This window comes from Protopterus annectens, chromosome 11.part0 (assembly GCF_019279795.1).
Source record: "Protopterus annectens isolate FY-2018-M chromosome 11.part0, PAN1.0, whole genome shotgun sequence".
NCBI lineage: Eukaryota > Metazoa > Chordata > Ceratodontiformes > Protopteridae > Protopterus > Protopterus annectens.
In genome coordinates, this window is record NC_056745.1 from 389,418,230 (window position 1) to 389,441,762 (window position 23,533).

At 39.8% G+C, this 23,533-nt stretch overlaps 1 protein-coding gene across 1 annotated transcript in view; it reads right to left on the reverse strand.

Moving 5' to 3' along the window:
- LOC122815409 (src substrate cortactin-like) overlaps positions 1–14,817 on the reverse strand; it is a 706,001-nt gene extending 691,184 nt beyond the window's left edge. Inside the window, exon 1 of the mRNA XM_044087879.1 lies at positions 14,630–14,817. The gene's annotated coding sequence lies outside the window, so the exon portion shown is untranslated. The remainder of the gene's footprint in view (positions 1–14,629) is intronic.
- Positions 14,818–23,533: the final 8,716 nt, after the last annotated feature.

Sequence of the window (23,533 nt, forward strand, 5' to 3'; positions counted from 1 at the left end):
GACAAAAAAGGGTCTCTCACTCACTTCATGTTGCCTTGCTGTAGTAAGTAACCAGGGAATAGTAATTCTTTAGATCAGTTAGGAAAATATGGTGAGATTAGTTAAGCACTGTTTTTCTGTATCTGTGTGAATCTATTCATCTGTGTTATTTTAATATTTCCTGTGACATGAAACTCTGGTGTTTATTGTAAACAGATATTTAGTATTTTCATGGCATGGGCTAAACTCTTGGCTAGGATTATAAGGGCCTTAGGGCCTATAGCCTAGTAACTTCCTATGATCCTGTGATCCTATGAACATGTTCTTTTATTATTTAATATATATATATATATATATATATATATATATATATATATATATATATATATAAGCTTTTCATTGTGGCTGTTTTTTTAGAGAATGTTTTAACCTTTCAGAGTACTTATATTTATGGGTCTATATTAGATCAGTGAACACTTAAAAAAGCAAATGCTGATTGATCGAACTTATGTAAGCGAAAGCTTAAAATATTGAAGCAACAGAAAACCAAATTTTTTCCTAGGGAAAGAATATGGTTGTCCATTTCTGTTGCTTCGGTATTTTCAGTGCTGTGGTGGAAAGTTACGGGTCGGGTTCTGTTAAGTGTGCAATTGTGTGGATGTGAGTGTTATGGTGGGTTAGGTGAGTTAGGGCACAGGTTAGGCATGTGTGCGACTGTGTGGATGTGAGGGTTAGGTGAGTTAGGGTTAGGGAGCGGGTGAGGTGAGTGTGCGATAGTGACGTACCTTAGGGTTTGGGTAAAGGTAATTGGATAGTTAGTGGTGTGTGTATAGTTTAGTGTAGGGTTAGGTGTCAGATTTTAGGTGTATGTGTGTGGATTGCCGTTTGTTTGGTGTGCTTGTGTTGTGTGTATGTGTTTTGGATCAGCTATTTATTTCTCTAGGAAAATAATCGCTGTTCTGACAGTTCGAGATTGTAAGCTTTCGCTTACATAAGTTTGATCAATAAGCATTCGCTTTTTTAAGCGTTCGCTGATCTAATATAGACCCTATATTTACTTGGTGACACTCTGGCTGCTCCTGAAAGACTTGCTGCACTGGTCAAACACTACCATTTGTATTAATATTAATTTTACTCGGTACAGTTGAATAGCCTGGTAAGAGCCTTAGAGTAGCAATCTTTGGAGAGTCCTTTTGGCATTACCTACCTTAACGTCTGGGTAGAGGGGCACAGCTAGTAAATCTGTGCCAGCCTTGCCCAGGTGTGTGTGTGTGTGTGTGTGTGTGTCTGCAAATCAAATCTCAAATAGTGTGTGTGTCAGCTGCTTGGAGCAGGGACACAGAGCACTGATTTCACAGAGAGGAGGACTTGGCCTGGGACACTCAGCTGAGGACTCAGCTCTATAGCTTTGCCAGTGGGTAGTCTTATTGGGGGCCTGGCGAAAGAGACAGAGGGGGAAAACCCAGACCATGGAATGAGTTTGTTCCCTGTGTGCTCTTAATGTAAATTGTGCTTGGTGCAGAGAGCTGCATCTGGAAATACTGTATGTATCTTTGTTCCAAGTGAATGCCCCTCACTAGTGTCACTGGTGAGGATTCAGGCTCCTTGATTACTGTCCCAGAGGAGGGGACGTCACAAAAAGTGTTACCATAACAACTTGCTAAACCTACAACAACTGGAAAGAATCTAAATTTATTTTTTCTAGTTCTATTAGCTCCCAAGTTACAGTATGATATGGATGCTCCTTACGAAGCAATGAACACTGTGTCATTGATAGTGATATAATATCTTAACAGACAAAGTTAAAAAGTTATTTTGATCCATTTTTTATTACTGTCTATAGCAGTGTAAGCAAAACATGTGATGGGTGGGTTGGTCCTGAAAAGAATTCATAGATCCCACGCCTACAAGTTAATGAAATGCACTAAAAAGATAAAATAAACAGCTACAATGAAAAGGAGGCAGGTAAGCAGTCAAGAAGGTGAGACTATTATCAAAACTGTCTCTGCTCCACAGAAGGTAATCTCTCAAATACAGCCACAATCCAGGGAAAGCATTAGATGTGATATCCTGTGTGGCACTACTGTTGGCCCAGTAATGTGGTCAGGCTGCAGTGGGACAATGTCTGATGGCCAATCTTCAAGACATGTAGTCTTCAATGAGTACCTTCACCACAATGCTGTTGAATATCCCAAATTACAGCAGCAAAATACGACAGTGTGTGTGAGCCAAACTGCAGATGACTGTGGTACTAAAGTCTGTTACTCAGAATGGACTGCCTTGCATTGAGGAGCAACAGGGTGCATGAAATCTGAAGTGAAGTAGTTTTTCGAACTGCCTACCCTCTGGTGATTAAAGTGGTTAGTCCAATTCAGTGCAGAAATTTATTTAAGAGACTGGAGATGAATAGGCTTCCCTATCACTGCAGTATACAGGTTTTTTTTTTTTTTTTTTTTTTACAGAAGGCAGAACTGAGGAGGGCTAGGAAGTATTTAAATTGCATCAGACTAGGGGAAACAGCAGAAAATACTGATGGTAGCCTTCTCCATGGACCTCTTTCAGTGGACATATTATGCATCTTTGCTTTTCAGAAAGCATATTGATAAATGTTTTTTTTCATTCAACTCAGATTCTGCTCTGCTGACGCCTATTAAAGAGAAGGAGCTCTGGATGTTTTCTTACCAGATCAAATTTATCCATCAAAAATGAACGTGAGAGGATTGAGACTGGAGTTTAAAGGAACCAGTCAAGGACTGAATTTGGATTCTGACCAGTGACAGCATTCCAGATGAAGAGATGCAGGGCATGTGTTTCTGGACAAAGCTGGAAAGCTGATAGATGGGGACTCCAAAATAGAAGTAGAAAAGTCCCACAGCCCCCACTGTAGGCACAACAGGACAAGAACCCTCCCCTCCCCCCATGTGAGCAGTGTCTAAGGGCCAGACTGCAATAAACAAACTGAAAAATACATCTGCACCTTTAGCAGAGGTCTCAGCAGTCATTCTCCTCCTAATACTGCAGATGAGACATGGCTCAAACTCAAATGTTTATCCCACTTCGGCTGCCAAATCACTGAAGAACTCCCAACTAGTAAGCTTAGCCACGGAGATAGAAGTGGCGATCATTACTGTGGTGCAGCTTACCTTTCCTAAGCCTCCAAGATGGGGAGGGGTGAAGTTGTCATATCTACTAACTTTTCACAGGTAAGCTGATGAGTTTGTACAAATTAATGTGAAAGTGCAAAAAGGGAAAGAGCAAGCTTTCAGTAGTAACCACTGATTTTATCAGACATTTGCTGTTAAATTTATAGTGATGTATCTCCACCCTACACCTGTGCTACTTAATGAATCAATCTTTACAGTTATACTTGTAAGGTAAGTGTACAGAATCTGAGACTGAGCTTTGTTAACTGGCTTTGTCAAGCTGTACCTAAGAAGTGCCAACAGTAAGCATGCTCCATGAATGCATGGAAGTATAACGGCCACCCTTAGTGGGATGGTACACACGGCTATTATAGGTGCTGGCTCAGGAAAAGTTAATCCCATTGTTTTTCTTTTTTATGGGGATTTCCTTAGATAAGTCAGCCACAGCATATCAAATGATGAGCAATAATAGAAGCACTAGGTACTAGATCTGTTCTAGCACTGGACAGATCTTCGGCACTGAAATGTCTTCTTGAAGCTGAAAACAAAAAAAAGCTCTTCAGCTCTGAAACTGTAACAAACTGCTTGCCAAAAATGAAACAAATGGCTTGCTACAGTTAAATTATCACACATTAAGAGCTTCAGTACTTCAGCCATGACCACAAATGCAATGTTAGTATTCATTTCTGAATGCCAGTAATGTAGTCCAGCACCAGCTAATCGCACCCCCCCAACATCTTGCACTTGGGCAGCCATCCCCTTCGCCTCACCCTAGTTAACATCTCTAGCCTCAAGGATGTCAATACAAAACAGACTGAGGTGGCTGCCACTCCAGTTATCTAGGTTTACCTCGTAGGGAGCAATGCTGTTACTATGCTTGACATGTAATGGAAGCTTGTTCCAGAGGTGGAGATACATTAGGATATGAATCAATCAAGTCAATATGTATAGTTTATCTGTTGATGAAGGTTAGTTCATTAACTGGGTATTTGAGGAACCACCTGTTCTGTGAATGATCAGAAAGTCAAAGAGTGTCAGATCTTTCGTGGCTGAAAAGGCTAAATGTATATCCCAAAAAGGAGTCTATAAGAAACTGAGTACTGAGAGAGGGGTGCCAGTCTGTCCTGATATTTAAGGGTTTTTACACCACTGACTTTTTAATTAGGAATCTCTGAGTTATCACAAGTTGAGTGATGAGTTCAGACAGGAGTACCCGGGGAACAGTTGCAAGTTATCGCAAGTTGAGTGATGTGTTCGGACAAATACATGCAAAAAGGGCTATTCAACTATAGGTCTGATGAAATACTATTAAACGGGTATTAAGACTTCTTTGGAGCTAGAAGAGATGTTGTCTTTGGAAATTAGATGAGCCACACAGAAGGCTTTCTGATCTACCGTGGAGAAATGATGGTCAAAAATAAGAAATTATTAAGAAGACTGCCAAGATCCATTACAAGTGTCTAGATGGAAGGATGTGTCGGGTTTACCCATGAATTGTCACGGATACTTTTTTTGGCTCACTGTTTAAAGAAAATGTCATTTTTTTGTCTCACTGTTTAACGAAAATGTCATTTTTTTAAAACAGTGAACTGGAAAACCTATAAAAATAGAAAAAATATATATTTTTGGGGCAAGCCCCCCTTCACCTCTTAATGTGGGAAGCAAGCCCCCCAACACTGCCAAAATCATACATACTTATTCTGCCTTCACACTTCAGTGAACTAAAGGGGAAAAACCCCAGAAAACGCACCACCAGATTGCACAATACAAAGCACTGTTTTGAAACCCACAAGAACATAATACTCTCGCACTAAAAACACACAACCGACAAGTCAGCAATCACCTATATGGTATGTGAAAATGTTCTTTACCAAAATGAAGGACACTACATTTTTCCCATTTAATGAGACCACTGTCCCTGTGCCAAGAGTTAACATGGTCTAAATCATGTTGAAGCAAATAAAACCCAATTTACTGTCATCTGCAAAATTAGATGACCATAGGCTAGGAAGGAGTGTTGGCCTGCAGATCTGAAAAGTGGATGCCAAACAGGAAAGAGTCCAACACTATATCCTTTGGTACCCCACTGGCAACTGTTTTGCTTTCAGTAGTGTCACCTGCAGCTGGAACCACATAGGTTCTCTCGGACAACCAGTTAACCATCCACTGCACACCATAAGGATTTATAATCAGATTTACAAGCATGTCAAAAATGCCTGCATAAGGAATAGTGTCAAAGGCCTTGGCCATTTCCAGATACACTGTATGCACTGCTTAGCTGCTATCCAGTGCTTCTGTTAATGCAGTTAAAGAGGACACACCCAAACTGATCAGGGTCCCGGGTTAAAAGTTTTTCAATGACTCCCAGATAAATGAGGTCTGAGACAATACCTCCTATGTCTTTACATAGGAGTCTCATGATACTAACGGTCTAAAGTCACTAGGCTTTGTGGTTGGTTTACCTGTGTGTAATGGTATTACAATGGCTATTTTCCAGACTTAAGGGATGTAAGTCGCGGACAGGTTTAGATTAAGGAGGTTAAGTAAGAGGATCAGATAGGCCATATTCAGTATTGCTAATCAGCAACCTGGAATGCTATCCAGGCACATTTTAATGAAGCTGAGATGACTTAGCTATAGTAATTAAAGGGGGAGGATGAAGATGCATAACTCTGGGTGGAGCAAAGTTTGCAGTACCTTTGTCAGCTAGCAAATTAGGTATTTCCTTTGGGTCAGAGTGAGTAGCATTATTGTGGACTTCCTCTGTACATTGTTTGGTGTTAGTTCTCAGTGTCCCGACAGAGATAAAGAAAAACTCATAGTTACATTTGGATTTGCTGACTATTTTAAGTTCATATTCAGCTATGAGCTTCCCAACGGTTCCCTTAAGCTCTGCACTATTTTTCTTAAGAGTGCTCTTAAGGTAAACAAAATTAGACTTTTTGTGGCATTAATAAGGGTATTCTACCAATTTTATTTTTAAACTTCTCATTATATTCGATACAGATATATACTGTTTTATTAGCACAACTCTTTAACTGGGAGCAGAAGTCAGAGGTATAGGTAGCAGCTTTAGCAATGGGATTCGTCACAGAAGGATTACAGCAGAACTTAGTTAATCAAGTGATAAAAAAAGTTTTGCTTTTGAGAAGTGCCTAAAGACAAGGTTATTTTCATGGGAAATATCACCAGTTTTAAAAGGAAAAAGGTCACTGATTTATAATCTGATTTAACAAGGCAGGATGAAATATACAGAGGCATGCAAGAGGCCATATTTCAGAGGACAAGATCAAGGGTTTTGGGTCCCCCTGTACAATGATTAACTATTTTTACAAGGGAGTTACCATTTATATCGAGGAAACTTTATGCATGCTAACTGCTGGCAGTGTAGGTCAGTTAGTTAAATAATGGATAACTGAAGTCCCCCACAATAAAAAGATACTGGGGTAGTGGTAATCGGGATTTCAGCTAAAGTGGTAAGGTGGCTATCATGCTCAAAAGGCAACATACAGGGTTGTTCTATAGTTAGCTATGAAATGAAAACTGAATGTTGTTTAGGATGATTTGGAAATCTAGGAGTTTAAATTTGGTGTCTCAGGGAATCTGTTGTGATGATATTCTCGGCAAATACTGATTCTCCCCCAAAACTACCAATAGGTCTGAAGATAACAATACACAATAAACCCATGAATAGAGGGAGTGCTTTCATTGGTTTATAGCTATGTCTCTGTGACTGTGCTTACATTGCAGGAAAGTCTCAGGATTGGGCTTTTTTTCATTAAGACTCCCAGCAATGAGAAGCGCCACTTCAATGTGTTCCAAATTTGAATTTACTGTCATCCTGTCCATAGCATGCGCATCTTTCATATGGCATGACTACCCCTAATTATTAGAAGTTTGTTAAGGATTTTTTTAAATGATCCAGTGAAAGAAATGCAGTAGGACCTTTGAAGTACATCAGCAGACCCACCAACAATGCCAGTGACAGATCATCAGTCCTGTACAGCTATTCTTTGGGCACTGTCTTTCTAATGAGTTTAGTTGTACAAGCACATGAGAGCAGGATGAGTGAATTTATAAAGTAAAACAAGAGAGGAACAGTGGCTTTAACACCCCTGCAAGATAGAGGAAAGCAGTAGTGGATACTCTGTGGGGAAGCTATTGCCAACCAAATCAAAAAGGCTGACCTTTCACTGGGTACAGTATTAACAAGGCAGGATTAAAGTGAAGTAATGCATACAGAGCTCAAGATAAGATAATATCCTCAAATAAAAATGTAACATGCACTGCACATAAGTCTCACCATAATTTAAACTACACCCCCATCTCAATAATACTATGGGAGTACAGAAGATAAAATTAAAGAGTACATCAAATACTTCCAGAAAATGCATGCTAGGCAGTAACACAACTACGCACAATGGGCATGAAGTGTGTCCTAGTCTAATGAAAGGGTTAGACAAATGCTAGTGGCATCAATCCTTGAACTGGTAGTAGACAGCATTATCAGTGCCCTCCACAAAGGCAAGGCTCCAAAGCAGAATGGCCTCCTTAATAAGTTTAATAAAATACGAAAGAAGATCATATCACCCGTGTTTATGACAAATTTTGCTCAAGCATATGTGGAGGTGCTCTCCCTGGGAAATAAATGAAGTGACTTTAACATTGATTCCCAAACCAGATAAAGACAATCAACAACCAGTCAACTGCAGTCCTACACTAATTTGAAACGACTAACCAAACTATTAAGCAACAAGTTCCTAAGTGTTGCAGTCAAGTATGTCTCACTACTTAAACAAGTGGCCTTTATTTTGGCGCATTTCAGCATAAATATGTTTCATACACTGAAGCACACCATGCTCACAGCCTGGGGATGGGAGCCATGACCCTTCCCTTTGGGTTCTACTACAGCATTCAGCACCCTATCTTATGAGCACCTACAATACTCTATGAGAGACTTCTATACAGAGAAATGATACACTGGCTGTTTGACAGCCATGAACATGCTGCCTACAAATCGGATCCATCCATCCATCCCTCCCTTTTTTCCATTTTTGCACATGGGATTAGGGTCTCACTTCAACAGTGACAATCATCTTGAACCAAGGTTTACACTGCCGGGTGGCTAGCCCTGCCACAGTAGTTCTTCCAAGCCACTCATCTGAATGCACACTCACACCTATGGCTAATTTAGAGTGTTTGCATGTCTTTGAAAAGTGGGAGAAAACTGGAGCACCCAGAGGAAACCCATGCGAACACAGGGAGGATATACAGACCCACACAAAAGGCACCCCAACCAACAATCAAACAGGGGAACCTCTTGCTGTGAGGTGACAACTCTATCTGCTGTGCTGCTGCGCCACTGTGCCACAACAAATCAGATATCCACCAATAAACATTGCCATTCAACATTCACATCAAAAACAGAGTGAGGCAGAGAAGCCCATTACCCGATTTGATATTTATCCTGGTCATGAAATCAGTGAGCATTAGAATGTGGCCAGATGCTTACTTTCAGATAAGAGGTCCACAGTGTTGACTTTAAACTATGTGGAAAACTATACAATTCTTGTAGACTGCTTTGAGGACAAGCCACTGGCACTCATTGGACATGCAAAAGAGTTTATTACTTTGAACATACAAATCTCAAAGTATTTGTACATTTTGAAGATCCATAGATGAGTCTGTTTGGTCTGGGGAACTGAGGAAATGACACTGTTGCTCTTGGCATTCTACTATGACCCAAACAGAATCTGCATATGCATCCGGTTACGAGGGTTTAAGGAGGACAATGGGGGGCCTTACAGTGAACTGGAAGTATCATTGTTTTCCATCTTTGTTGACCAGGAAAGACCAACTGGGCAGAGTCCATTTTCAGTGAAGGCCTGGGGAGAACTGAATTTCAGACAGTTCTCAGAAAAACAACATTTACGTCTCAGAAAAAAAACAAACAATTACAAGACACAATATCCAGAGTGGCCTTTGAAAATGATAAAGTCACTTTTCATTTTCAGGTTGCTAGCACATACAACACTGCTTTTTATCTCTCAGCACCTGTCCCAATCTTCAAGTAGTAATGGCCTGGTTCACCTGACACCATAAGCACTTCCACTATGAAATGTCAAACAGTAAAACCCTGAGCACCAGAAAAGCCAAATCCTAATGACCAAAATACAGAAAGGTGAAAAAGTTAACTGAGAGTGTTAGTTACAGGGAATGAGCATGGTCAGCAAGTCTTCCCCACCCCCTCATTCTTATAAATAGCAACACCACCAACAATGATTTCCTATGGAAAACATTTATCCATATTCTGCTACTCAGTGTCTTGTACTCTGGTCAATTGTGACTCAAGGAATTACACTTTATTCCACCTGCAGAACACCATACAATAAGCACTCTAGTTTTATGCAGCATTTACTTACCCACCATGCAAGCTCAGACTAAGTATATTACATCAAGCCCAGTATCAGACAGCATTTGTAATGGATTATTTACGAACCTTCAAATAACAGGAATGTAGATCATCTTCAGTGGCAGTTAGAAAAAACAGCAGGGGCAGGCCGCACTCCAGCAATCTGACTATACATTTAATATAAATATAAATATATATATATATATATATATATATATATATATATATATATATATTTATATATATATATATATATATATATACACACGCACACACACACACACACACACACACACACACAGTGGATATAAAAAGTGTACACACTCCTGTTAAAATGCCAGGTCTTGGTGATATAAAAAATGAGACCACAATAGATAATTTCAAAAATTTTCCCACCTTTAATGTGACCTATAACCTGTACAATTTAATTGAAAAACAAACAATTCTGTTAGGGGGAAAAATATAAAAATAAAAAAAAAGTATAATAAGCTGGTTGAATAAGTGTGCGCACCCTTAAAGGAATACTTTGTTGAAGCACCTTTTGATTTAATTACAGCATTCAGTCTTCTTGGGTACACACCTGCCATCAATTAAAGAGACTCTGATTAACCCCAATAAAAGTTCAGTTGTCCTAGTAGGATTTTCCTGACATTTACTCAGTTGCCTTCTACAGCAAAAGCCATGGTTCGCAGAGAGCTTACAAAGCATCAAATGGATCTCATTGTTGAAAGGTATCAGTCAGGAGAAGGGTATAAAAAAATTCCACAGCATTGGATATACCATGGAACACAGTGAAGACAGTCATCAAAAAGTGGAGAAAATATGGGACAACAGTGACATTGCAAAGAACTGGACATCCCCCCAAAATTGATGAAAAGACAAGTCGAAAACTGGTCAGGGAGGCTGCCAAGACACCTACAGCAACACTGAAGGAGCTGCAGGAATTTCTGGCAAGTACTGGTTGTATACGGTTGTATACTACATGTGACAACAATCTCCCGTATTCTCCATATGTCTGGACTATGGGGTAGGGTTGCAAGACAGAAGCCTTTTCTTACACAGAAAAACATCCAGGCCTGGCTAAAATTTGCAAAACAATACATCAAGTCTCCCAAAAGCATGTGGGAAGATGTGTTATGGTGTGATCAGACCAAGGTTGAACTTTTTGGCCCCAATTCCAACAGGTAGGTTTGGCGCAAAAACAACACTTTGCATTACCAAAACAGCACCATTCCCACGGTGAAGCATGGTGGTGGCAGTATCATACTTTGGGGTTGCTTTTCTTCAGCTGGAACTGGGGCTTTATTCAAGGTGGAGGGAATTATGAACAGTTCCAAATACCAGTCACTTTTGGCCCAAAACCTTCAGGCATCTGCTAGAAAGCTGAAAATGAAGAGGAATTTCGGCTTTCAACACAATAATGACCCCAAGCATACCTCCAAATCAACAAAAGAATGGCTTCATCAGAAGTAAATTAAAGTTTTGGAATGACCCAGCCAGAGCCAAGACCTAAATCCAATAGAAAATCTGTGGGGTGACCTGATGAGGGCTGTGCACAAGAGATGCCCTCGCAATCTGACAGATTTGGAGCGCTTTTGCAAGGAAGAGTGGGCAAATACTGCCAAGTCAAGATGTGCCATGCTGACAGACTCCTACCCAAGAAGACTGAATGCTGTAATTAAATCAAAAGATGCTTCAACAAGGTATTAGTTTAAGGGTGTGCACACTTATGCAACCAGCTTATTGTACATTTTTTAATTTTTTATACTTTTTCCCTAACAAATGTGTTTGTTTTTCAACTGAATTGTACAGGTTATAGGTCACATTAAAGGTGGGAAAAGTTTTGAAATGATTTATTGTGGTCTCATTTTTTTTTATATCACAAAAACCTGGCATTTTAACAGGGGTGTGTACACTTTTTATATCCACTATATATATATATATATATATATATATATATATATGGGTCTACTTCAAATGATCGACAGTTCATTTGATCGACATTCATTTGACCGAGACCAAAACATCTAAAGTTCAAAAAACCTAAAACCCATTTGATCGAAACTCATAACACTGACACATGAAATTAAATGCATTATGCCCTTTTCCCCACTGTGGCGTGACCCTGGAGTTAGTATATATAGTTGGGGGGGGCACAGTCCCCCACATTGGGGGTGTGGGGGCATAGCCCCCCCCCCCACATAGTTTAGATAAATATTGTTTTCTGCAAAGAGTTAGTCATTTCAGTTATAAGTATCCAAGTATATTTTTGACATGTATGAAGTATGTGGGGGGCTGTGTCAGTGTTATGAGCTTCGATCAAATGGGTTTTAGGTGTTTTGGTCTCGGTCAAATGAATTTCGATGAAATGAACTGTCGGTCATGTGAAGTAGACCCATATATATATATATATATATATATATATATATATATATATATATATATACATATATATATATATATATATATGTATACACACGCACACATAATATAACAATGCTCACCCTAGCGATGATTAAGAATTTTCATCCCATGGAAACAGCATTGTTAAGGAATTTGGACAGATCTGTCCTGGTAGCTCATTTGTGTCTTAAGTATGCATGTGTTAAAAGTTTATGGGATTCTAGGATCTACGGTGAAATTTACTACATACTGGTTTGCAAGTACAGATATACAACATTTGTGAGATACAAAAAGGACATCTAACATAAAAAGCCAGCAAATTAGCATATAATGAATAAATTATTTGCCAAAATAATCACCAAAATGAAGATTCAGTTACAAAGTAAAAACAGTCAGAAAACTTTACTCACCTATAACATCCAAAAGCATTTGCATACATGTTAGACAAAACCCCCAAAAAACATGCAATCAGTGGTATGCTGTGTGAAAATTTGTTTTTTATATATTTAATTCTTATATTAGGAATAACATCAATACAATACCGACATTCCTTTTCACAAATCTAATAATGCATAACACGTACTCTTTATATAAGCAGTGTCATCATTTAGTGAGGAGGCAGATCTTATAAGGCCAAATGTATGTTCAAACTTGGATACACTGTAACTCTAATTTTTACTGTCACCGTGTTTTTGTCTTTTATCTGCATAATCTGACTCATATTAAATAATATTAACAATTCCACCCCCAAGACCAAAGCAAAAACAACTTTGCAAGCATAATGTTATTTTTTCAGACGACTTCTAACACTGCATGTTCTTAAGTCACACATGTTCATTTATGAGTTGTCAAACTGTCCAGTTAGTATTTCCACTACAGAATGCATGGCACTTCATGTATATGAGGCAATGACGAATGTGCATGCTTAATTTCAAAGCGCTATATGATATGTAGTACTCCAAATTCTTTAGCTTTACCTGCATACCTACAACTAGAACATCTACACACACAAGCTGGTAACAGCAGATGACAACTTCCTGACATTGCTTAGTATCGACAATCATGGAAACATCACAGGACCTTGTTTCTTGAATTTAGATTTTTTTCTACAATCTAACATCTGCAAATGGTACTAGTCTAGGTCAAGCGACAATGTCTTCCACTGGTTCAGTAAAGCATTCTTTAGTTTTTAAACATTAGTGATGTAGTCAAACTCATCTGTGAACTGATACTGTTGATCTACACCAGATGAACAACAAATCTCACCTACTAAGCATCCTGCTGTGTATAGCAGCATCATATCTCTCAACCTCTTAGAGAAAAAAATCTGGACAACGCTTAAAATAATGGGGGGAACAAAGGCCCTGTAATAGGTACAGATTTTAAAATTATTCTTATAAACTTAAGAAGTTGCTAGAACAGCATTTGTGTTAGTATGATTTTTTTCTGAAGGATATAATGTCTGGAACTCAAATGTATGTCATTATTTAGTTACTTCAATCTTCAGTGTGTGGAACAAGTCAAAAATATTAGGCAAAAAATCTGGACATTCTGTGAAAAACTGGGCTCCTGACAGGTATGATCTGTATATTCCTTATTTAAGCCCAATGGAAGGCTGGGGGGGAGGGGTGTTAACCTGGAAACCTACACTTCTACTGTCAGATGTGTGAACATGACAATGAGGGAGAGCAGTTTCACTACACCAGTTGTGCTATGTCAGTGTACTGCTATACAGCATACAGTAAACTTTATTTTATTTGGAAGATCCAAACTGGAGTTTGAGGGCTACATCATTTTGAGCCCTTAAAATCACCACAGACCTCCTTTAAAGGGTTTACAGTTTGCATCTCAGACCATTTGCCTACAAATTAGCAGAGACTGAAGTGGCATACCTAGATGAAACTTTTAAAGTTCAACCTTAAATGGATATGAGGAAGTTCATGCTGTGGTTTCTAGCACACTACCAGTAATCACCTTCCTCCTACACATTTAACAAACAGACCAGAACAAAATTAATGCTTCAAATGCTATGTCTTTGTATAAAGACTACTGTAACCCAGTGAAGTCAATTATCTACGGTGAAATTGCCTTCATACTGGGTTGCAAGTACAGAAATGCAACAGATGTGAGAAAGAAAAAGGACGTATAACATAAAAAATACAAAATATTTCAGAATGATAAACTTGGAGAGTCTGAGCACTAAAAGGAAAATTTGTCAAATGTCTCTGATTTTCCCCAAAGCTTGTATTCATCTCTCATAAAATGTACAGTTGACAGCAAACCGTTTTTTTTATCAAAGTATAACATATATCATTAAAGTGCATATTTTATTTTCTGGCAATTGGTGCACAAATATTAGTATTCTAAACATATTTTAAAATGATAACTTTTATGCTCTAAGCCTCAACAGGAGGCCTTGCTCCATTTCCCCCTCATGTCATACTTAGTTCGTGACAAGCCACGTACAGAACTATACCTTCATGTATTTTTAAATTCCAATAATGAAATCATGTATTTTTAAATTCCAGTAATGAACACAAAATACAAACTCCGTTAGCGTGTTATAATTTGTTAATATAATAAACAGTTTGGAAGAGTTTAAAAGAAAAGCAAAAAAAAAATTAACAGGAAGTTGGAAGGGCATATCCGAAATTTAATATTATACAAGTAGAGCTTAGGGTGTGACGCTTACCTTGCTTAGGTCCTGCCTAACTGTACACCCACTGGTAGTGGATCACACCGCTGTAGGTAGCAGTGGACGTTCTGAGACGGGCGCTCGGGATACACCCTCTTTACCGTGCGAACAGCGGCTGACAGAAGGTAGGTGTTCAACTCTCTTTGGGAAGGAGCCGTGCATTAAACTTCCTTCTTCTGACAAGAGCGCGCTTTAAGACGTACTCATCCCCTCGGTGTTTGTTCTGCTGCAGTAAGCAATACCCCCTGGCGTCTAAATATTTACTACAGGCACCTGAGTGTATGTTGTCTGCCTCTTGAATGTCCCCTGATGTTTTCCTGTCGCTCATAAGTTTGGATTTCTTGGTAGATCATTAGTTATAGGGTTACCACCTGTCCCTCTTTGCGAGGGACAGTCCCTCTATGGGCAATTGTATCCTTCCTGTTGAAAAAACAAAAAAATGGCAAATGTCCTGAGATTTTAGGACAAAAAATATTTCCAAAGTTTTCTTTAATAGTTGCATAAATCAGTTATTTTGTATTTGAAACACCTAAATGCTACAAGAAATAGTGTAAGCAACGTAAATACTAAATTAGTAAGCTTTTATTTTGGCAAAGAATTGAAGTTCTGTCCTTTGCATTGGTCAAAGTATGTTTTATACTGCAAAATTTCACATTTCTACAAAAAATGTCCCATTTTGGGCATTTGAAAAAGTGGCAACCTTAAATGAGGACTACAGTCAGCCAGTAACGCCATTTATTAATTTCATATTTCTTATTTAGAAAAAAATGATGTAAACAATATTTTTCTATTAACGGTGTACGCGAATTAAACTATTGTTTAAAAATAAAAAAAATATTAGCTTTCTCCAGTGTTAAGAGGTATGTGGAAATGCTGTGGGGAAAAAACACAAATAACTTTTAGCAGTAGTAGTACTACTAGTTCTAGTATGGGGGGGGGTTGCATTAGGAAGTTAAGAGATCCAACTGCCTATTATGCTTTTAAGTTCATAGGTTAGTACTAGGCTAACTGTCCTTGCAAGCCATTTTAAGCGTAGCCAGTTATCTCCTGTGAGATTCAAACCCTGTACCTTGTGTTTGTAAGACAAGCACCTTAACTATTAGGCCACCCTCCCAACCTTTGGACCAAGGAATGGTGACACAGGAACTCGGAAATAAGTATAAAAAAATAACTTCCGCTAAAAAATGTCATGAAAAGAAAATATTTACATACCCCTCAACTATCCCTGATTTTGCCCCATCCTGCATGAAACTTTTGATTTTCTGATAAACCACTGAGGAATTCAATCAGTAATGGCAAAACTAACAGTTTCATACTTTATATTGAAGAAAATGTACAAGTTGATGCAAACCCCCTGTTCTGTTAACAAGTGAAGTGAATTAGAGTAATATTTAAAATCGTCTACTATTCTGGACCTTTCTTCTCCCATTATTCAGCTAGTATATTGAGAAGCATGGGTAAAAGTTTGCGTGGATAACCTCTTACCTTACTCAGAACTTTAAGTGACTTACAGTTATTTAAATTTTTTTTCTTTCCAGAACAGAGTAACTCCCTGGTTAGCATATCTGTTTCACAACACTACACGTCTAACCCTATTTACAGTTGTTATTGTGTGTCTAGAGTTTATCTGCGGTGGTGCAGTGGTAGCGTTGTTGCCTCACAGCAAGAGGTTCTCCTGTTCGATTCTCAGCAGGAGTGTGAGGAGGGCCTTCTGTGTGGAGTCTGCATGTCCTCCCCACGGTTAGGTGGGTGTTCAAAAGACATGCGTAAATTGGCGTGCCTTCGTTGAAAGTTGGACATCGAGCTGGCACCTCGGCGTTCATGAAAAATCTACTGCCAATCATTAGCGGACCAGAGTTCCACTGTGGCAACCCCTAACCTGGAAAAGCCGGAAGACAAACAATTGTGTGTCTAGAGTTTGCATGGCCTTCTCATGTATGCATGGGTTTTCTCTGCATGTTCTGGTTTCCTTGCACTATTAACATACATGCTGGTCATCTGGCTACTCCAGTTACCCTTACCCCCTGGACATGGGTCAGAGGAGAAAAGGTCAATTAGCACTTTATTTACTAGGGCTACAAATAGACACATAAATGTATAAAATACACGACTCCACCATTTAACAGCCATCATGATATATTCTGGCCCTATTTACTTTGTTCAAAAAGTAATCTGAGCGTGACACATGAAGTTAGTATACTGCATTGGCAGAAGCAAACTCCTAAACTCTATTTATTTGAACTTTTTACTGAGGTAGTGCCCTGATCTCAATGGACAAGCTTCAGTCTCAGCCTGTAAACTAGGTGCACATGTAGTCTGTTGACCTTGTGTGTAACTCATTATGAAGCATGTGAAAATCATCAAAACTTATATATTATAAGATGTCCTTACATTCACTGCTGCAGTATTCATTACAAGTGGGATTCCCACCGTCGGTCAGTTTACTAAAGTCTACTGTTGCTTTAAGGTACACTGAACATCACCTGCACAGTCCTTGAGTAGCATAGGGCATAAAGGTGACATTCAGGCGTACCATCCTCAGATCAGCTTTGCTGCCAGTCTGAACACTGTTACCCCTGTCCGTTTTTGCCATTTTTCTGTTAGTTCTTTTGATGAAGAGGTGGATTTTGAGGATAAATCCCTTGCTTATTCAACCCAGATACCTTGTCCTTTAGACTACAGGTCTAAGGAGGAGGACTGTCATACTCTAGATAATCCTTCTGAGCAGATATTCTTGGCTTAGGTTTCAGCCTTTGCCCAATGATAGTAAGGCTAAGTTGATGGATGCTGCTCTGGATAATAAACTTTTGTTTGGTGAAGCAGCTGCTGGTTTATTTAAGTCTCTTCAGGAAAAAGGGAAGGCTTTACAGGAGCTTAAGCATTTCTTTCTTTCTTCTGTGCCTAAATTTCAGCGAAACTTCCCTTTTAAGCCAGCCTTTGTTCATAGGCAATCTCGCCCTCCTTCTAAAGGTAAAAAGGGTAGTAAACTGACTCCTCCTGCTATGGTCACTCAGACTGCAGGAATTCTTAATCCTTTCTTTCCTGACAAACCAGGTGCTATCTGACTATCCACCTGTTACTAGCCACATTTCTCTTTCTCTTCACCTTTCCTATTTCTCCTCTTGTTTGTCTCCAAATCACTCAGGATTCTTGGGTTCTATCAATCATTCACCAGGGGTACTTCATGGTCTGGATTTCCCACCCTCCTTTTATGGGCATTCCTCAGCCTCCTCGGGAACAACTTCCTTTTTTCCCAGAAGTTCTTCGAGGCCTCTTGTCTCAGGGTACTATTCAAGAAGTGCCTGTGTCCCAAAGGGGGAAAAGATTTTATTCAAGAGTGTTTCGAGTGCCCAGAAAATAAGGTACTTTGAGATCTATTCTAGACCTCCCTTCATCTAAACACTTTTCTGAAGGTGCCTTCCTTTTGGATGTTGTCCCTTCAGTCACTTTTTCCTCTGTTGCTCCCTCAGGCCTTTCTGGTGTCCCTGGACTTCAAGGATGCTTATCTCCATATTCCGATCCTTTCTCTTTTCAGGAGACTTTTGCGTTTCTCTGTTGCTTCCTGGCATTTTCAGTTCTGTGCTTTACCTTTGGCCTTTCTACTGCCCCAGGGGTATTCACCAAATGCCTCACTCCTGTGATTGCATTTTGCAGGCTTCAAGGGATCCAAATCTTTCCTTATTTGATTGACCTGCTGATTCAGGCATCTCTCCAGAGATCCTTTTGCAAAATCTTCATTTTACTATTACTCTTTTTCAGCGCCTGGGGTTCACAATAAACTTCAAAAAGTCTTCCCTGACTCCTTCTCAGGATCATGTCTTTCTGGGTTGCAGGATTCAACGGATGCCAATGCTGGCATTCCTGCCTCCTCCAAAGGCATTAACTCTCATTTCTTTCTTTCAAGCTCTTATTCCCCTGGCCCACATTACAGCCAGGGAGTTTCTGAGAGTTCTGGGGTTCATGGCTTCCACCATTCCAATGCTCCCTCTGACGAAACTCCACATAAGGAAGCTCCAGTGTTTTCTGAAGTTGATGTAGCTTCAGCATGCGCATCCTCTAGACTTCCCTGTTCCTCTTCTCCCGTGTCTCAAGAAAGAATTTATGTGGTGGATTCAGCAGTTCTCTCTGAATCCAGGGCTCCCTTTTCAGCCTCCTCTTCCCTCTCAGGATCTGTTCAGACACTTCAGATGTGTGATGGGAGCAATGTTTGGTTCCCCTAAGGGTTCAGGGAGTGTGGTCACCTAGTCAGCAGAAGGAGCACATCAACATCAAAGATGAGGGCTCTTATGCTGGCTCTTCAAGCCTTTCATCCTCTCTTCTCTCCAGGGCCTCTCAAGGTATTCACAGACTGTGGTATATCAACAAACTGGGGGGGGGTATGAGATATTGCACTCTTTGCTGGCTGGCACTTCTGGTATGGGATCTGGCTATCCAATACCAAGTGACTCTTCAGACATTTATATTCCTTCAGATTAGAACATTGTCACAGGCAATCTGAGCAGGTCCTTCACTCAATCCCATGAATGGATGCTTCACAGGGATGTGTTTCTGGACATTGTTCACCAGTGGGGTACTCTTCAAGTAGATCTTTTTGCCTCCCATCTGAACAGACAACTTCCTCAGTTTTGTGCCAGAGCCCCAGGTCCTCCGGTATGGAAGGTGAATGCCCTCTCATTTTCTTGGAAGGGAATGTTTCTTTATGCATTCCCTCCCCTTCCTCTCATTCCGAGAGTCCTGTTCAAGATTCAACAGGATGCTCGCAAAATCTTGTTGGTGACTCCCTTTTGGCCACGACAGCACTTCTTCTCTCTACTTCTGCATCTAGCCAAGGGCAATCATCACAAGTTATCTCACAGGGTGGATCTCCTCACACAAGACTAGGGGTCTCTCATCCACCCCCACCTGTCCACGCTTCAACTGACACTGTGGGTAATAGGGTTTTGATCCCTCATGCACACCTTTTTTTTCTGAGGACGTGCTGCAAGTCCTGCAGGAGGCCAGGAAACCTACTACTAGGAAATCCTACTTGTCTAATTGGTAGAGATTTTCTCTTTGCTGTCTTTCTCATTACCTGGACCCACTTTCTGTGGATGTTCCTTTAGTTGTCTCTTATTTGTGTCAGTTGCTCAGTGCTGGTTTGGCGTATTCTTCTATTAAAGCCCACTTATCAGCTCTTTTGCTTGTCTGCCTTTAACTCCCCTGTTAGCTTCTAGACTTGAGGCTAAGCAATTTCTTAAAGACGTCCTCCTCCCCCCTGGGATCTTAATTTAATTCTGGAAAAATTGACTCGGACTTCTTTTGAGCCTGCTGTTCCAGCTTCCTTGCAACATTGTTCTTGGAAGACAGTTCTTTTGTTAGCTCTTACTTCTGCCAGATGGGCATCTGAGTTGCAAGCCCTTATGGCTTGTCCACCTTTTTTGATATGTCATGAGGACAGGGGTGTCCTTGTGTACTAATCCTTCTTTCATGCCCAAGCTAGTTAATGAGTTGTCACTTAATCAGGCTATTAATTTGCCTACTTTTTTCCCCTCTCTGCAATCTGATAGTGAGAGGGTGCTGCATACCTTAGATGTGCATAGACAGCTCAGATTTTTATTTGGATAAAACTAAAGCTGTCAGAAAATCTGGCCAGTTATTTGTTTCCTTTCATCCTAGGTCTTTAGGTTTGGCTGTTTCCAAGCAAACTATTTCCACTTGGATTTCAAAGGCTATTTCCTTTTGTAAGACTTTTCATGGCAAGAGCCTTCCTTCTTCTGTAAAGGCTCATTCTACTAAAGCTGTGGCTTCTTCTGGTGCTTTTTTCAAAGGCTTAGACACTAATTCTGTTCTTGAAGCTGCTACCTGGACTTCTGTGCATACCTTTACCAAGCATTACCAGTTGGGTGGTATCTTCAGAGCTAGGGTTGGTTTTGCCGATGCCATTCTTCATGGCTTCTTGGATGGCTCTGCTGCTGCTTCCTCCTCCCAAGTTTCTTCTTGAGCTTTGGCATTCTCCCATTTGTCATGAATACTGCAGCAGTGAATGTAAGGACATAGTACAGTTGTGTAAAATCTTACCATAACAGTCGATGTCCTTGCCCAAGCTGGTGCAGTATTCACTCCCTCTCACTGTCCCCCTAGTTTTTCTTTCCTTTCTGGACTTACAGGTTTTCCTTGGACTGCTGTTCCTACTGGGGCAATAAGTTCTGAGGATGGTATGCCTGAACATCATCTTTATGTCCTACGCCATGCAAGGAGTGCGTAGGTGACGTTCATCATACCTTAAAGCAACGGTAAACTTTGGTAAACTGGTCGGGTGGGCTTCATGACAGGAATCCCACTTGTAATGAATACTGCAGCGGTGAAGGCAAGGACATCTGCTGCTATGGTAAGATTTTACACAACTGTACTGTCTCATACTAATGTTTGAAAATGTTTGTTATAAAAACTATGGCATAATATTTCGAATTATGAGATTTATAACAAACTAAATTATTGTCTTGATATTTCTGAAATGGAACAGCCAATACAAATATAAAAAAATGTATATTATACTACAGCGGTATTTAGAAAGCTTATATAAATATCTTTTAATATAACTCTGTTGTATAGTAGCAATAAGTTACTTTTAGGTATGTAAGGCAGTTTTATGAAGCAGCATTGTTTACTTCATGCCACTGATGTGAGAAGATGGTCGGCTGTTTTGCATTTTGGATTTTTCACTGTAGATACTTTGTTTGCTGAGGTGTTTTTTTTTTTTTGGCAAGTTGCTTTGAGCTTATCACCAGAGTAGAAATGGTGTCGAGCTTAAACTAGTTTAGTGCTGGCCCTACTGGGGATGTGATTCGTCAATGAAAGAATTTGTGGTTCCAGCAATTTTTCTGATCTTTGTAAAGGGCCTGCTGAGCAATCTACTTCCAAATACCCAAATCCATCTGCTGTAAGCATTCCACCTCACTGTGGGCTTGAAATCCATCCATCCATCCACAACCCCTTTTTTCCCATTTTGCACATGGGGTCGGGGTGTCACTTCAATAGTGACAATCATTTCAAGCCAAGGTTTACACCACCATATGGCTAGCTGTGTTGCAGTATTTTGGCTGTATCACCCACTCACACCTATGGTCAATTTAGGGTGCCTAATCCACCTACTGCATGTCTTTGGAATGTGGGATGAAACCAGAGCACCCAGAGGAAACCCACATGATCACATGTATGACATACAAACTCTGCACAGAGGGAACCCCAGCCGAGAATTGAACCGGAGAACCTATTGGTGTGAGGCGACAATGCTAACTGCTGCACTACTGTGGCCACCCATCACTCTGGGCTTGAAATGATCTATAGCAATTTACTGGAGAGGAAGCAATGCCCTGGGTTGCTCTTTAAGACCATAAAACAAAAGGCTCAGCTTCCAAAGCAATGTGTTAAGAACATGAAACAATATGATTTTTTTTCCTTCTCAAAATCATTCTTTAAGAATGGTTAATTTTAGCTGCTCTCTCAGTATTTGCTCCGAAGGCAAGCAATACTATAGACAACTCTGCATTTTCTGACAGCCAGAAGCAACGATGTATGTGCAACTGCATACCTGTTCAAGTATAGCACTCCATATGTGACTAAAACAGAGAATGGGAGTAGGGTGAATTGCAGACCATGGGAAAAGAGGTGGGAAAGCAGAGACCTGCTGCTTGCCCTTTATAAACTGTAATTTCTGACAGGGGATATAAGTCACTGAATATCACCACCATTTGTATAGTTAACAAGCAGCTGATTACAAGTCACTTAGAAATTAGAGCTCCCTCAGGAAATGGGCTTATATTTATTTTATTTTCATTTGTTGACCAGGGTAGAATGTTACTTCTTCTCAAAATACAGTACAATCACTTCAGCTTCTAGGAGGGATGCAAGGCATCAGTTTCCACACCCAGAAATGGAAAGGTCTTCTTGAAATGGACAGAAAGCATTGTGATGGCATTTCATAATTTGTTTACAGTTATATAAATAAAGTGTCAGAAATTAAGATTATGTTGTAACTGCTTTTCCAGCCTTGGCTGCTCAGCACTGCAAGTTTTTCTTGATGGTAATATAATATAGATAACTGGAAAGGAATATATGAGTAAAGTAAAATTAGCTGTTGTCATGCTCTTAGAGGCCCTGGACAAATGTGGCAACAGGTATCAGCCCACTTCCATAAAGCAGAGTATCTGAACAGAAGCTGATACTGGCAATATGTGTGTCTTGTGCTATATACTCACTGTTGTTCTGTTTCTGATATTGCATTTGGTAATGCTGAACCTTCCTGTGTAACCAGCATGAATTCCAATATACCCCAGGTTGATCATTACAATGTTGCTTGGAATGTAAGGCTAGGCCACATGCACTTTGCTCCATCCACCATCTCACAGCAAATTCTTTATTCATAAGAGCCCAAACTGAGGCATTTCTTATCAGATAACTATGTGTAAGCCCATATCTGGTATTCATACTTGCTGACCTCTTAGAAGAAACCTGGACAAAGCCTAAAATAATTGAGGGGGGGTAGAGGCCCAAAAATAGGGACAGAGTTTAAATATTACTCTTATAAACTTATTAAGTTGCTAGAACAACAGGTTTTACGTAAGTGTGCATTTACTGAAGGAAGTAAAGTATGAAACTCAAATGTGTGCCATTATTTATTGACTTCAGTTCTCAGTGATTTGACAGAAAACCACAAATGTTATAAGGCAAACATCTGGACAGTTGAGAAGTATGGTTGTATTACAGTATTGATTTCTGCATTAATTAAAATGAACAGTACAATTTTAGTTAGCTATATTACTTTTTTTCATTTTATAGTGCTTTATTTACTGAGTACCAGATTATTTATTTATTCTACATTTGTTTACTGGAATGGTCCAATTTGGCTGGTTGCCCTTTTTC